The following is a 15,260-nucleotide window of genomic DNA, read 5'->3' on the forward strand; positions in this document are numbered from 1 at the left end:
GTATGAATGCAGTATATAATACATGTAACGTACTTCTGGTCAACAGTAGGTTATTAGTAGTTAAGTTTTGGGAGAGTCAAACTTAATACATGGATTTTCAACTGCACGGGGCGGGGGCGGGGGCTGGCACCTCTAACTCCCACATTGTTCCAGGGTCAACTGTAGAGTCTATGTACTGAGAGATGTTGCCAAAATCTCTTTTCTGAGTCATGTCAGATGATGGAATATAGTTAATAGACAATTTAAATATGAAAGTTGTAAAGACAGACTTTAATATAACTAAATACTATTTTGCATTGATTCTTGCTGTATAGAAGGGAAATTGAGGATATGTGTATTGGATGCCCTGTAGATATGAATCTTTATGTTATAATATTATTCTATCTCTCAATAAAATGATTTTATTGTCCAAGTGAGTAAAAACGCCTTTTCTCATTGCTAGCCTAGTCATTCAAAGCCTACCTCATTAAGTCACTGCCGAGGAAAGTATCTTTACAATATTGAAAAATAGAAAGTGCTATTTAAAGTCAAATTTTTATCTGTTTCCAACATAGAAAATATTCTTCAATAAACATGATGGGAAAATAAGGAAAAGCTAATATTTTTATTCACTATTAAATGATTCACCTAAATACCTAGCCAGGCATATTTCATCAGGATATCATATATAATATGAGCTCTTTCCTCTAAACATAATGTTTATATACATTGAAAAATACTGTCCCATTAATGGATATTATGGAAGAATGTTTAACTTTAACTTCATTTATGTTTATTCTTTCACAGCTCTTCATGGTTTATATCAAGAGAATCAATTGATTTATTTAAAAATATTTATATTGAATCTACGGCCATACCACCCTGAACAAGCCTGATCTTGGAAGCTAAGCAGGGTCGAGCCTGGTTAGTACTTGGATGGGAGACCACCTAGGAAGACCAGGTGCTGTAGGTGTAAAAAATAAAAAAATAAGGGATTGTAAGATGACAAGGTCCTTGCAATCTGTGAGGTTAACCAAAGATTACCATGCCTAAAAAAAAAAATTAATTAAAAAAATAAAATAAAATAAAAATATTTATGTTGAGTTATCGCTATAGGTCAGTCCCTGTTGGAATTCAGAGTTGATTCCTCAAGAAGCTCATCTATAAATAATGAATTGACTATAAGCTAGTCATACTTCAACACTATTATTCAGAGTTAGATGTTTTGCTTAAAATTCTTAATATGTAATGCTAAAAGTTCTTCATTAATGAAAATAACCACAATATACTGAAATTTTGTGTATCTTTTTAATTTAGATGTTTTCTGTTTTGGGTCCTCTTTAATTGGAATATATCAATATAATCTAAAAGAACAGAGAAGACATTGATTATAAACTTCATCCTGATTTCACATAGAGGATATGTCACAGAAAAGGAAACTTTCAGAGGCAATGCAAAATGATGATGATGATGATGATGATGATGATGATGATGACAGTAATAATAATGTTCTACCTTGTTAGTAATCTGAGAAATGCAAATTTCAGTCATAATGAAATGACATTTTATAGAGACCAATTTAAACAAAACAGAAGGTCTAATAATACCACAAGTTAGATGGTGGGAGAATAAATTAAAAACAATTTAGCATGATCTACTGGAGTTATGTAGGTGTTAATTCAAGACTTGGAATCTGCCCGATTCTATATTCTGTTCTCTGACATATAGTATGTAAAGGCACAATTACTTAATAGTGAAATAAACTCTTTTTATATCTGTAAATCAACATCTATTTTGCAGCCCTAGAAATTTTTAAAAATAATTTATGGAAGTGAAATTCATATAACAAAATTAACCATTATAAATTAAGAATTCGGTGGCATTTAGTACATTAACGATGTTATAGAAACACCACTTCTCTCTAGCTTCAAAATGCTAGAGTAGAATCCCATACACATTAAGCGGTTTCATCCCATTTCTTTTCCCCAAGCCCTTGATCACCACCAATCTGCATTTTGTCTTGATTCATTTGCCTATTCTATACATTTCATAAAAATGGAACCATAAAATGTGACCGTTTGTGTTTGGTTTCTTTCACTTGGTATAAAGTTTCTAAGGTTCATCCATGTTGTAGCATGTATCACTACTTCATTTTTATGACTGAATAATATTCAGCTATATCTATGCACCGCATTGGTTTATCTAGTCACTCATTAATGAACACTTATATTATTTACACCTTTTGGCTGTTGCGAATAGTATTGCTATGAACATGTGCACACGTGAACTTATTTGAGTAATTATTTTCAGTCATTTTGGATAAATACCCAGAAGTGGGATTGTAATATTACAGAGCAATTTCGTTTAACTTTGAAGGAATCAGTAACCTTTTTTCTTCTACATTCTGTTCCCTGCCTTAGAGGATCATGTAGACTGTTTCCAGTTTGAGGCTATTACAAATAATACTAGTATATTACTTTTCATATATCTTGGTGCACATATTATGTACTGAGTGTTTCTCTGGAGGAAAAAGAAAGCCCTAATTTATGGCATTCCACAAGATTCTAATGTAAATACTACTACTATGACCAATTGCAAGCTATCACTGGTCTAAGGGTCAGATCAAAAAGTTTTTGAAAATTTTGAAAAGGCTCAAATCGCAGTGGTGATTTGAGCACACCATTGTTTGAGGGAATATACATATTTATGTATATATAGAGAGAGAATTACTAGATTATAGAGTATATACATGAACGACTTTAGCGGATAATGCCAAGTACTTTTCCAAAGTAATAGTAACAATTTACACCCCTACCAGCAGTTCATGAGAGTTCCTATGGTTGTGTCAGGCTGCTAAATTTTAGTCATTCTAGTGGGTATGTGATAGTATGTCATTATGGTCTTACTTTCCATTTTCTTGATTAACAATGAACTGGATCATGTTTTCATGGACTTATGGCCATTTCAATATTCTCATGACTCTTCAAGTCATTTGTTCATTTTCTGCTTAGTTGCCCATTTTTTCTTACTGATTTCAGAAGACCTTAGGTTTTTTGGATGTATCCATGATTTATGTGTTGAAAATTTCTTCACTAAGACTGTAGCTTGCCTTTTTACCCTATTAATGGAATCTGTTTTATGAACAATCTTAATGTATTCAAAGTAGCATTATGAAAATATGAATTGTAACTAGAAGGCCAGGAACTGTTGAGAGAGTAAAAAAATACAAGCTAATCAATTTGGGGAGAAAAAAAGAAGTGATTCATGTTTAATTGTTGGGTCTGAAAATAAAACTAAGGTTCTGTATAAAAATATATATTTTTTTCCTTTTCAAGCAGTGCTGAAGAGTGAAAAGAAAGACTCATTCTGAACCAGTAATAGCCGTTTCTTGCTACATATTCACTGGATACTAAATGACTTGTGTGAGACATGAAGGAAAATGTACTCTTTCCAAGTTATAGTTCTCATTTATGTAATCACTCCAAACCCCTGGCCCTACTTCTGCTCTTTTGTTTGGAACCTACCTTAAGGTGATGACATAGCATCACTATTCCTAATTTATTTGTGACTCCTGGAGAGGTCTCTTTACCTATTTGCCAACACAGGCCTTTCCCAATTCCTGCCCAGCTATCAAGGGTTAGGTCCAGAACTTATAATTTGACCTAGCAACTTCACCAGATTGTATAGATTCTCTTTCTTCTTAGTTTTTCAAAAACGAAAGTGAAAATCTCAAAAATATGCTACTTTAACGATAAGTATTTACTCTGAACTAAATAGTTATTAACTATATATTTATAAATTACTTTGAAATTCTATTATGCAGAATTAATGTTACATGTGGACATGTAGTCAGCACCAAACTGTGGAGTTACCGTTAGAATTCTGATCTTCTATGTCATTGTGTTGGAATTTATTAAATTGGTTTCTATGACTACAGAACACATAAGGGATTTGCAAAAACTTAATGTCTTTTTGGCACGTAAATGATCACCCCTTTTTTTTTTTTAATTTTGAAGGACATAGTGACAACGATAATATATTTAGACCTAATGGTGAAGTGATATAGAAAATTTCTGACTAATTCATCTTCCAGTAGAAATAGACTACCTCTTCCCATCACACAGTCCAGGGTTCCCTAATGAATATCTCCTACACTGCTGTACTGCACAGCGATCTGTTCTAAATATTAAATATATTAACTTGTCTTGGGGACAGTGGCCACCCAGATCCCCAGACATCACACTATGTGATTTCATGCCACCTCTTTCTTATATGGTTATAAGCCACAGGATTGGTCTGCCTTTGTAACACTAACTTAAGGAGCACATATTTGTAAGATGATGGAAGTAACTGTGGTAGCGTATTTAAAAATTGGTTTTGGCCACATGTTTATGTGTTCATGGACAGCTTTGTTACTAAGTAATCGATTTTATAAAAACGTTTGAATCTTTATAAACACTATATAGTATATATAAATAAATTATACATAAGTTATATAGAGAGAGATATATAATTTATGGTATATATATGGCGTGTGTGTGTGTGTGTGTGTGTGTGTATATATATATATATAAATTTAAATATGTATGTGTACAGTTTACTAAGTTATTATATGCCCAAGCCTGTGAAAAGCAATTTACACATATCCTCTCATTTTATGCCCATTAAATCATTATGAGAAAAGGAGTTACTGAGACACAGAAAGATTGTTTAAATGTAACTTTCCCAAAGTCACACAGTGCCAGAGTCACTGTGCTATATGTCAGATGTGTCGACAAAGACTGGAGCTAGCTAGCAGAGACTGCTGCAGGATTTCATCATGGAGTCTTAGGCCATCCTAACTGACATTTGATATACAATTGTTGGTAGTCCAGCATCTAACCCAAACAACATCCAGTAAATGGAATTCAGAGGCCTGTGCTCTCATGGGAGGTGGTATAGCAAACTATACTCCCTAGCTTCAAACACCAGAGAAAACCCATTTCCACTATTAACCACTCTGTAAGCAAGAACAAAATGTTCTAATGGGCAATTACAAATAACTTTAACATTTCAGTGCCTATATATTTCTCAATGTCATGAGGAGACTATAGTTGTATTAGATAAATTCCTATAGTTTTTTTTTTCTCAAAGTTTTATAGTGACAGGCGAAAATAAACCCTACTCAAATAATATAATCTAAAATATGAAAAACTCAGGCTAATTAATAATTCACTGTGAGTACAGCATGCTATTCTAGAAAATGTAGAAGTCATTTTAGTCTGTACACCATACTATTTTGCTGCGAAGAAATATACTACATGTAGCATTCACATTCTCTCCCAGGGAGAGATTAGAGAAAGAACACACTGTGTGGTCTTCTGCTTTTTATCACATTGATGTAACCTGTACCTCACAACATTAGAAGCATTTACTCAAGGTCCTTCTGAAACTGTGATTCCAGTTTGAAATGGTTGAAGGGATCTTTCCAAACCTCTGGGATGCCAAGTGTTCTAGATGAGGATTTACTGGTCTGGATTCATCATAAATGGCATTCATTATTCTATTCATTCCAGTTACTTAAAGAGTTACTTAAAGTTTCAAATACAAATTAGACTGCAACACGAGTATTCAGTAAAAATAATAAATCAGTATTTGCTATTTCAGCAGAGAAAACTATTTAGCTAAATAGGTCTGGAACCAGAAGCCTTTTATTCTCCATAAGGTAGGGCTTACTCTCTCTTACTAAGTGAAAGTGTTACGTGTATATGTTCGTGCAAAATAAATACACTAAATGGACTAAACTAGTCAATTAATTATAGTTCATATTTGTAGGTATGTGGCTTCTTTTTAAAATGGAAGCTGGGGATGAAATGGGAGGAAACTTAAAAAGTAAAAGTATTATAACGTATCTCAAAATTTACAACCTAATAAAAATGTATACACTAGCAAAAAGAGAGTTTTAAAGTGTCAGAGGAGAATGAAAAAATAGAGACTGTTTTCCAGAACTCATTTGACACATGCATAAACTGAGACCAAGTTTTTCAGAAAATTTCTTGAATGCTATGGAGTTAAATTTTGGCAATCATCATCTCTGTAAAAAAGCTCTATGTTTTGTGAATAAAGCAGTAGCAATCCTTACAAGGCAGTCTATTATAAATACACTCCTTTGTCATTTAAATAAACCGTTACAAGAATTCAAAGAAGGGAGAGATTAGCATGGAAAAAGTAGGACTTGGGCAAGCTTCTGAAGGGTAGGAATAATTTGAATGGAGAGAGAAAAGGACATCTCAGTTGTATAAGTTCAACTGATCAAGGATGGGTTGGAAAATCATTGATTTACTTTATTGGAGCAATAATCTGTGCTGAAGAAATAAGACTGAAGGGGTACACAAAATGTGCCTCTCAGTAAGAGAGGATTTTGAAAGCCTAGTTATGAATATCAGAAAACAACAAAAGAAATCAGATTGTTTATTTTACAAAAGAAAACAGATTGTTTAATTTCTGGTAGGAATAAGTGGCAATTAAATTTGCTATCTAGTTTCACAGTTTTATAATAGACAAGTATTATAGCCTTTTTTCTCCTTAATTTTTCTTCTTTCAAACATTCTATCCTTACCTTACTATTCCTTTCGTGTTTTTCTTTCCTTCATGGAGAAATGTTATTTCTTAGGATATTTTTATTTATTAAAAGTATGTAATTTCCATTTTCCAGAAAGAAAATCTAAGGTTTAAACAGCCGCACTTTAGGTGAAAATCTCGAAACATTCCTTTCAATCTCCAATCGATTATAAATTGGTTAAACGGTAGGTAAATCAGGAGAAAATTAGAATACTCAGATTTTTGCTACATTAGGCACTTTCATGGCAGGAGCTCTGTATGATGATTTTTCAAATAATTTTTCATGGAGCTCCAGAGCTTCAGGGGAGCAACTTCATACAGAGCAGCGACACTTTTATTTATTTTACATTGAAATCCTAAGTGTTTATTTGGAAAAAATGATTTCAACACTAGTTCATTGTTATTATGCCCTGGGTTCAATGCTGCCTCTCATCTAGGTTTTGTTTTTCTAAATACATCAAATATAGGCTCAGGCTTTCAATCATATCTTCAGCTAAGGAGAAAATGTTTAAGACCAACTTACAAAACAAGCTAGATTTCATCTATTTGAAGTCTCTGTTAAAAAAAAAACAGAAAAACTAACTTGAAAAGATAAATGGCATGTTAGAGCCATGCTGAAGACACTATAATTAATAAGTAATAATAACAGAAATAAGTTCATTTATCAAAATTCTGGTAGTGCACAATTTCTGCTTTGGATATTAAACATTATTATGTATCCATGTAAAATTTCTAGCATAAAAATGAAAAATTAAGTGTGGAATTTCAAAAGTTGTAGAGGGAAACAGTTGAATTAAACAAACAAACAAAAAAGCACAGCCAATCAAAAGAATCCAGGAGAGAAGAAAGAAAGATGTCAAATAGCAGGAAAAAAATAAAAGGAAGAAAATGAGAAGATAGAAAAAAATTCAGTATCATTATCCTAACAAATACTGTACAATGGAAAAAAATTTTCAGACTAAATTTTTTCCTGATATATATGAAGATTATAAGAGTCATATTAAAACTAATTTCAAAATTATAAAGCAGCAAAATATTACATTGTAATTGTAAATTTTAAAATGCAACAGCATGATGAGATTTTATTATACTTCTATCAGTAATTACAGATAAAGCAAACAAAAATCAGAAGAATATATAATATCTGAACTATATGGTTAGTAAATATGTTCTAATGGACACATATAATATTTTGCACCAAACAATAGGAAAATATATTTTTTCAGGCATAAAGGCAAATCTGTAAATATTGTTTGCATTCTAGACCTTAACAAGTCTCAACATTTTTCAAACACTAGTATCATATTAAACATTTTTTAACACTGAAGTTAGGTTAGACATCGGTAATAAAATGTAAAAAAAAACTATGCACTTGAAAAAATTTTAAAAACACTTTAAATAACTGATAGGCAAAAGAAGAATTCATAATAGAGATTACAAAATAATTTATAACTGAATAATAATGTTATTACATCCCAAAACTTCTAATCTGAAACGAGTTATACAGAGAGGAAAACATAAAGATTGCTTAATATAGATAATATTACAAGAGATAAAAAGCTGAAAATTAATGAGCTAAGAATGTTAGGTATCAAAAGAGGTATAACCACAGAAACAGCAAACATTAAAAGATAATAAAAATTGCTAAAGTTTATGACTATATGTTAATAATTTAAAAGAAACTTATTTCAAGAAAAATGTCTGTAAAAACTGATAAAAAAAGAAAATAGAAAACCTGAAAAATACCATAATCCTTAATAGTAACCAATATGTCTGTAACACAGAAACTCTCCCATCTCTTTCAGCAGACACCTCCCACTCTCCCACACACACAAATAAATACACACACACACACACACACACACACACACACACACACACACACATACATGAATAGGTAACATTGTTCATGGTATCAAAAATGGCAAACAACTGAAATGCTCATTAACGTAAGAATAGATATAAAGTGATGACATTTATGCATAGAATATAAGTAACAGTGGAATTGAATGAACGGATTTGTATATACACCAAGTTTTTAAAATGCCATCATAAAAAAAAAAGAAAACATTTTGGAATGGATATGCATTTGGTAAAACTATAAATAAAAATAAGGAGCTAACAACACAAAATCTGTCCTGAGGGAAAGAGCAGGGAGGGGATGAAACTGGGGAAAGAATCAGAGAGTTTAAGTGTTATTAATAATGTTTTGTTAAGTTGTGTACATGGGTAATGGTACATGGATGTTTATGTTAGTACTACTATTTAAAAAATACATATATGCTATAACTATTTTCTGTGTATGATTTATCACATTATATCAACCAATTGAATTCCTTACAACTTCAAGGGTGATTGACGTATTTACTAAACTTCCTCTCTTTGTTTGGCTAATCCTTCATTTTTAGTCCCATAGCAGTCTCGTATGCTTTATAAAGGCCTCTCTGACTGCCAGTTCAATAACTCCACCCACCCCCAGCCACTTCCACTACAATAATAATAACACTAAGCCCCTTTTATGAATATCTCAAAGTGCTCTGTATACATCTCTATCTTTTACTTGACATCCTTGTATTCCAAATAATGGTTGATGCACCTTTTTTTCCTTCAACATTGTGACCTAATTGCCCATAGAAGCTGTGCTTAAATTCTAGGGACAGTTGTGTCCCTAGGAGCCCATCGCAGTGCTGACACATAATCAGTGCTCAATAAATGTGTTTCCGGATGGATGGATGGATGGATGGATGGATGGATGGATGGATGGATGGCTAAATGGATAAATGAGAGAAGCCATGAATGGTTTTTACTTTTTAGTGCATTGTTGTATTTAGTTTAAATTTGTTTGGGATAATAAACAGATTCCACTAACATATCTATCTCTTGAAGTACTGTATCAGATGGTTATTATGTGGTAGAGTAGAACATTCAGATTTTCATTGGTAAAACTTAGGAAATGACATTCTACAAAGGCATAAAAAGAATGTAATTTTAAAAACTTTATAGTGAGTGTAAAGTTTAGAATTAACTTTTCAGAGAGACTTTTAAAAATGGGTTCAATCATTGCCTTCAGAAAGCCATGTTTCCTAAATTCAATGGAGGAGAACACTTTTAATATATAAACACCTTTTTAAATTTTTTATTATCATCCAGCTCATATATCAAAAGTGCCTCTCAGCCTTTAATATTTGAAAATCATCCACTATAAAAATGTTGAGATTAATTCAGAAGTTGCATTCTATACTTCATTGGTAGAGACTATTTTGCCTTTCTGGTGCACATCCATCTAATATAGTGCAACTACTTCTTTATATATGAAAGCTCTGATGACTGTAAAAGAAAGTGATTTGGCAAAATTAAAACATAATTTAGCTGTAGGAAAGCATATAAAGTTGGAAAAGGCATATAAAGTTGGAAAAGGCATATATCCTGAATCACAGAAGTAATAATGATTACAACCAACACATAAAAACTTTAATATGTTTAGCTAGGCATTCAATTAAACCCTTTATTTTCATTTTCTGATTGAAATTTCACAGTAACCATTAATCTCATTGATAAGGAAACTGGTTTAGAAGTTTAAGTTCCTTTCCCAGTATGCCACAAGGAGAGAATTTTAAATCAAGCTCCCTGACTCTATCTTACTTCTTGGTCTGAGGGGTTTTTGTTTGTTTATTTTGTTTTATTTCTTCTTATTATTATTATTTTTGGTTTATAACAATGTTTCTCATTTGAAATTTCAGTTTCAATTTTAAAAACATAATATGTTACTTAGATATGTGAATTCAATTTTATTTTAATTTTGTAGGTTGTTGTTTACTGATATACTTATAGGACTAAGAGAAATAATGTTAAAGTTGCAAATATGAGTTAAAATTAAACCTTAAATTTAGTAGCTGAGCTCTTTTCTGTTTTTTTTTTTTTTGTTGTAACTCTTTTTTCTTCTGTTTCTGTACTTAGTAATCTGTCATCTAGGAGAAAGATTTGAGTCTACAAACCATCCTAGGTTGGCCCAATACAACCATGAGTTGTTTTTTTTTCTCTCTCTCTCTTAAGACTACTCAGGAAAATTTTTCAAGTTTTATCAGTGATCCAGGTAGATCAGATTACTGATTACAATTACCCAGAGATTACCTAATGAAATACTTATCTTTACTAAATAATTCTGACTGTAAGGATATGAACTTATAATTTAAATAATATGGTTCTGTCAGTGGTATAATTGACAGTGTTTATATTCAGTTTCTCATTAATTTGTTAAAAGGAATTTATTGATAGCCTACTGTGTGAGCTAACATTAAGTCACTGAGCATGCACGCAGTGAGCAAACTGGGGATAGTCCCTACCCTTGTGGAGCTTAGATTCTAGAAGATTGATGATGATGCTGACAACAGCAATAAAATAACCACCATTTATTAAGCAGTCATTAAGAGCCTGAACCATGCTAAATGCTTTGTGCACATTGTCTCTTGATAGTCCTTACAATTGCTCTGCTAAGTAGGTGAAAACATCCCATTTGACAAATTAGAAAAGAAGATCCAGTTTTGTTAACCTACCAGAGTGCCTCAGCTAGCAAGGAATGGAGCTGGAATTTAACCCAAATCTTATGTTTCCACATTCACATTCATAACCACTGCTCAAGCCTACCTGTGTTAGTATGACCTTTAAAGATAAGCAAAATTGTTTCATGTGAATGAGTGCTTTTTAAAAGAGAAAAGCAATACAGGAATATATCAAATTAGGTATCTGTATCTAATCTTTTCAGAGGAAAACAAAAACTAAACTGAACAATTTTTTCATCAAATATGATTGGGACTGATACAAAAGTATTTATGGAAGTACTTTTATTGCCAAAAGTGGACAATTTTAGAAAGAAAACAACCAGGGATTTTTTTATAGAACAGTATAAATTACATTTCTTAAAAAAAACCTTATTTGATTTGATTTGATAAATTTTATCTAGAGTAATACTGTAGTGTAGGGGTTTAAAAACCTGTAACAAAAAGAGCATTTGCTGTAACATTGTAATCCAATTATTTTTATATGATCAAAATATTTCTCTTTTTCTACTCTTGCTTTACCCAGAACAATAAAACTAAATTTTAGTATTCAAATCCCTGACATCAAAGCAATATATTTTGGTTCGTAGAACTGAATATAAATGAAATAGGAGAAGTCTGTTCTGGGACATATTTTTTTCTTAGAAGTCTTAAAAAATGAATTCATTTTTAGTCTTGTTTCCCATCCCCTTAATTTTTATTACCCACAGAGAATAAAATGTGTGCATATAATGACGTTAATGAATTAATTTCTATTAAACCACAAGCCATTCTTTATTAAGTACCTTTACTTAGCTTTATTAGCATTCACTCTTTTTCAGGCACTGCAGTAAAGACTAGGAATATCAAGATAAAGTCATATACTCTGTCTTAATAAAGAAAACTAATGGGAGGATAAGCTGCTAATAAATTAGAGTGCAGTCTACTAAAGACTGTCCACAGAGATCTGTAGTAGAAATCACAGTAACATAAAAAACCAAAGACCATGTGTACCCGTAAGCAATCGAGTGGGGATAGCATCCCAGAAATATTGCTTGCCCTGGCCTTGATCTTCAATTTGAGATTTGCTTAGTAGACCAAAGATAGAAGGCTATTCAATACAGAAGGAAGAGCAGAGGCAAAGGCACAGAGACGTCAATGAGCAAATAAATAAACAAACCTAAGAGACTGCCAGTCATTCCACAGCACCAGAGACTACAAGCCATGAGAAGAGAATGACATCATAGGCTGGGATTAGAAAGGTCATACTAACCTCTGTCTCTGTTTTAATGTTTCTTCAAGAGTAACTACTGAAATAAGAGAAACAAGAGCCTCCTTGGTTGCATGCACTTCTATATTTGGGAGTTATGAAGGAAATAGAAAGAGAAGGGAGAAGGGGAGAAAAGTGTTTTTTGGTTTTCCAAAAATATCATCTACATATTCAGATGCAAGTGGGTCCACAACATAGCTTCAGCACACTGTCTAGGCTTTGCCCAGATCTTGGAGAATTTAATGTAGGACATGTAGTCTTGTTTGCTACCAGGTGTGTGTATTGGGGGTGAGAAAGGACTGGAAGTAGTATCTAACACTTGCAACCAATAACATTTTTGATTTAACTAATTATTTAGTGCCTAAAGAGACAGGATTCAAGGTATATTGGAATGCTTTGCTAGACATAGGAGTTATTCATTTAAAGGAGTCCTTTGGTCTTATTTCTATTAAGTAATCAAAGCCCTAATGCTCAAGTGAAATTTCAGGGTTAATATCTGCAAATACTTAGTATTTCTGAGAGCCCTAAAAACCTCTGAAGAAGAGCAAATTTGCTATTCTGTGATGAGTGAGTAAATCCTCATCTGTACAGAGTTGGCTGAATTGCAAATAGATGGAATAAGCTTTAGAAGGAGATACTCAGTGATCATATGATACCTATGGCTTGGGCTGCTGGAAGAATTGTGTTGATTAAACTGAAAACTGACATATATGTAGTCTATACTGTGCTTTCATACGTATTTTTTTATTTAGTTCTCATAAGCGTCCTACAGGATAGCGTAATCACCCTCTTTCCACAGATGAGGAAACAAGTTCAGAGAGGCTGTTTTGCCCAAGGTCATATAGTAACAAGAGGCAAGGTCACAACTCAAAGGCAGGTTTTGTGTTTCCAAGCCTAAGGCTCTTTTCACTAACTCTAAATCTCTGGCCAGATCACAAAAGAGACATTAAAGTTTTCCCCTGCTAATATATAAGGTATTCAAAGAAAGTCTGAGGGTCCACGATGGCCAATAGAAACTTTAGTTAGGAGGAAACATTGGACCAGAAGCGATGCAGATGCATTAGCCGGAGCACAACAGTGGGGAGCATCTGGGCTTGAGCTGTCCTGAGGAGACATGCAAGAGAATCTGGTAACGAATGTCATGAAATTCCTGGCCAGAGGATGCCAGCAAGACATGTGTTTATATTAGGGGATATTTAACATCGGTTATTGAGATACTGAAATAAATTGTTGCTTAATGAAGAATGTCTTCAGTGTGTTGATTTTCTTCACAATAATACAACTTCCATCTGCATACCGTGGACCAACGGCTTGCAAGTACAGAATTGTTGTGAGCTGACTAAAAGAACCAATGGAGCGTGTTCTCTGGTGTCCATGTGGGAATAGTGCCAAGAGAACTAGGACACCTCCACAAACTAAATGCCGTCACTGTGTGCCCTAAGCATTTCTGTTCTGAGCCACATAAAAATCCAAACCGTAAATGGTAGAATCCTTTGCTAGCTGAGACACTTTTACTTCCATCGTGTTAGGGTTATGAATATGACGTAGCTTTTTACTTAAATATTAAATTAAAATCAAAATGTTCTTTATCTCACAGATTTTTCTTTCAGGACCCTATGTATTAACATTTCCTTTTATTTCTCTTTGACTGGGTTGATAGCAAATCCTCCAGCAATAAAATAGGTTTCCTTGATGAGGATTCTCAGATTTGCCCTTTGAACAGCTTTAAGTAAATTTGTTTTCCTGAAAAAGTGCTCCTATAATTATCCTCTTTTTCTCTTGTTTTCAGAAATCTCTTACTGGGCAATTCAGTTGAATTATTAGCTAAATTAATGCATATGTGTGTGAAATATATTAGTATTTGAATGTGTGCCTACAGAGGTTTATTTACTTGTTGCAGTTTTATCAAAAGGTTTTCAAAATCTCTTTGCACAATGCACAGCCTTCATCGTACGTCTTAGAGAGTGAAATGTTTCTTCGATCATTTCCCTGTTTTTTAGAATCCTCTGCTACATTATTTCATGGTAGTAAAATCTCAAATATTAATCACCTTATTAGGTATCAGATATTCGAAAAAACAATGAGCTTGGGTTGCAAAAGATTTAATGAGTATTTAGAAGAAATGAGACTCGGTCGAATGCCTACTTCATAGATAAATTTTTCCTTACCTTATATGATTTAATTATAATTAATTAATTTAATTAGTCAATCTTGTGATTTTTTAAAAATTTTCTTTTTACAATAAGCTCAACGAAGTAATGTATTTTTCCCAAACAACTAAAAAATGCCAAATGTGGAATTCAAACCCACATGGAGTTAATGCCAACATTCCAATTATGTCTATTATACCATGTTAATTTTCAAAATTCAAGTATGGCCTCTGCCACCAGAAAGGACATGGTGATCTTTGTGACTTTTTTTTCCCTATGACATAATTAAACCACTTTATTGAGGTGTGATTGACATGTGAAAAGCTGTACATATTTATTGTATACAACTTGATGAGTTTGGATATAACTGTACACCTGTGAAATCATCTCCAGAAATGGTGACCTTTGGGTTGTGTTGCAGAGATATGAGAAAGTAAAGAGACGATTTGAAAATTTCCAAATAATCTTAAATTTCTGTTCATGAGAAACTAGTTGGATGACCATGCTATTGGTGCAATCAAGGAGTGATACTTGGTGCCCTGAGTCAGTCAATAGATAATTTTTGCTTAATCAATGATTTTTGGCATGATTTTGACAAGAGAGGCTAATGAACATTTACTGGACACCTACTATAATTTTATTCATACAACACATAACTATGTACCTTCACAACTTTGTTATTCAGTCCTCAAATCATTCTACATGCAAGTAAACAAGTTTTTAGAT

General features: G+C 32.7%; 1 pseudogene; it reads left to right on the top strand.

The window, feature by feature from the left end:
* Window positions 1-843: 843 nt before the first annotated feature.
* Window positions 844-952, top strand: LOC120622542 (uncharacterized; annotated as a pseudogene).
* Window positions 953-15,260: the final 14,308 nt, after the last annotated feature.

This window comes from Pteropus medius, unplaced genomic scaffold, assembly GCF_902729225.1.
Source record: "Pteropus medius unplaced genomic scaffold, Ma_sr-lr_union100, whole genome shotgun sequence".
Taxonomy (NCBI): domain Eukaryota; kingdom Metazoa; phylum Chordata; class Mammalia; order Chiroptera; family Pteropodidae; genus Pteropus; species Pteropus medius.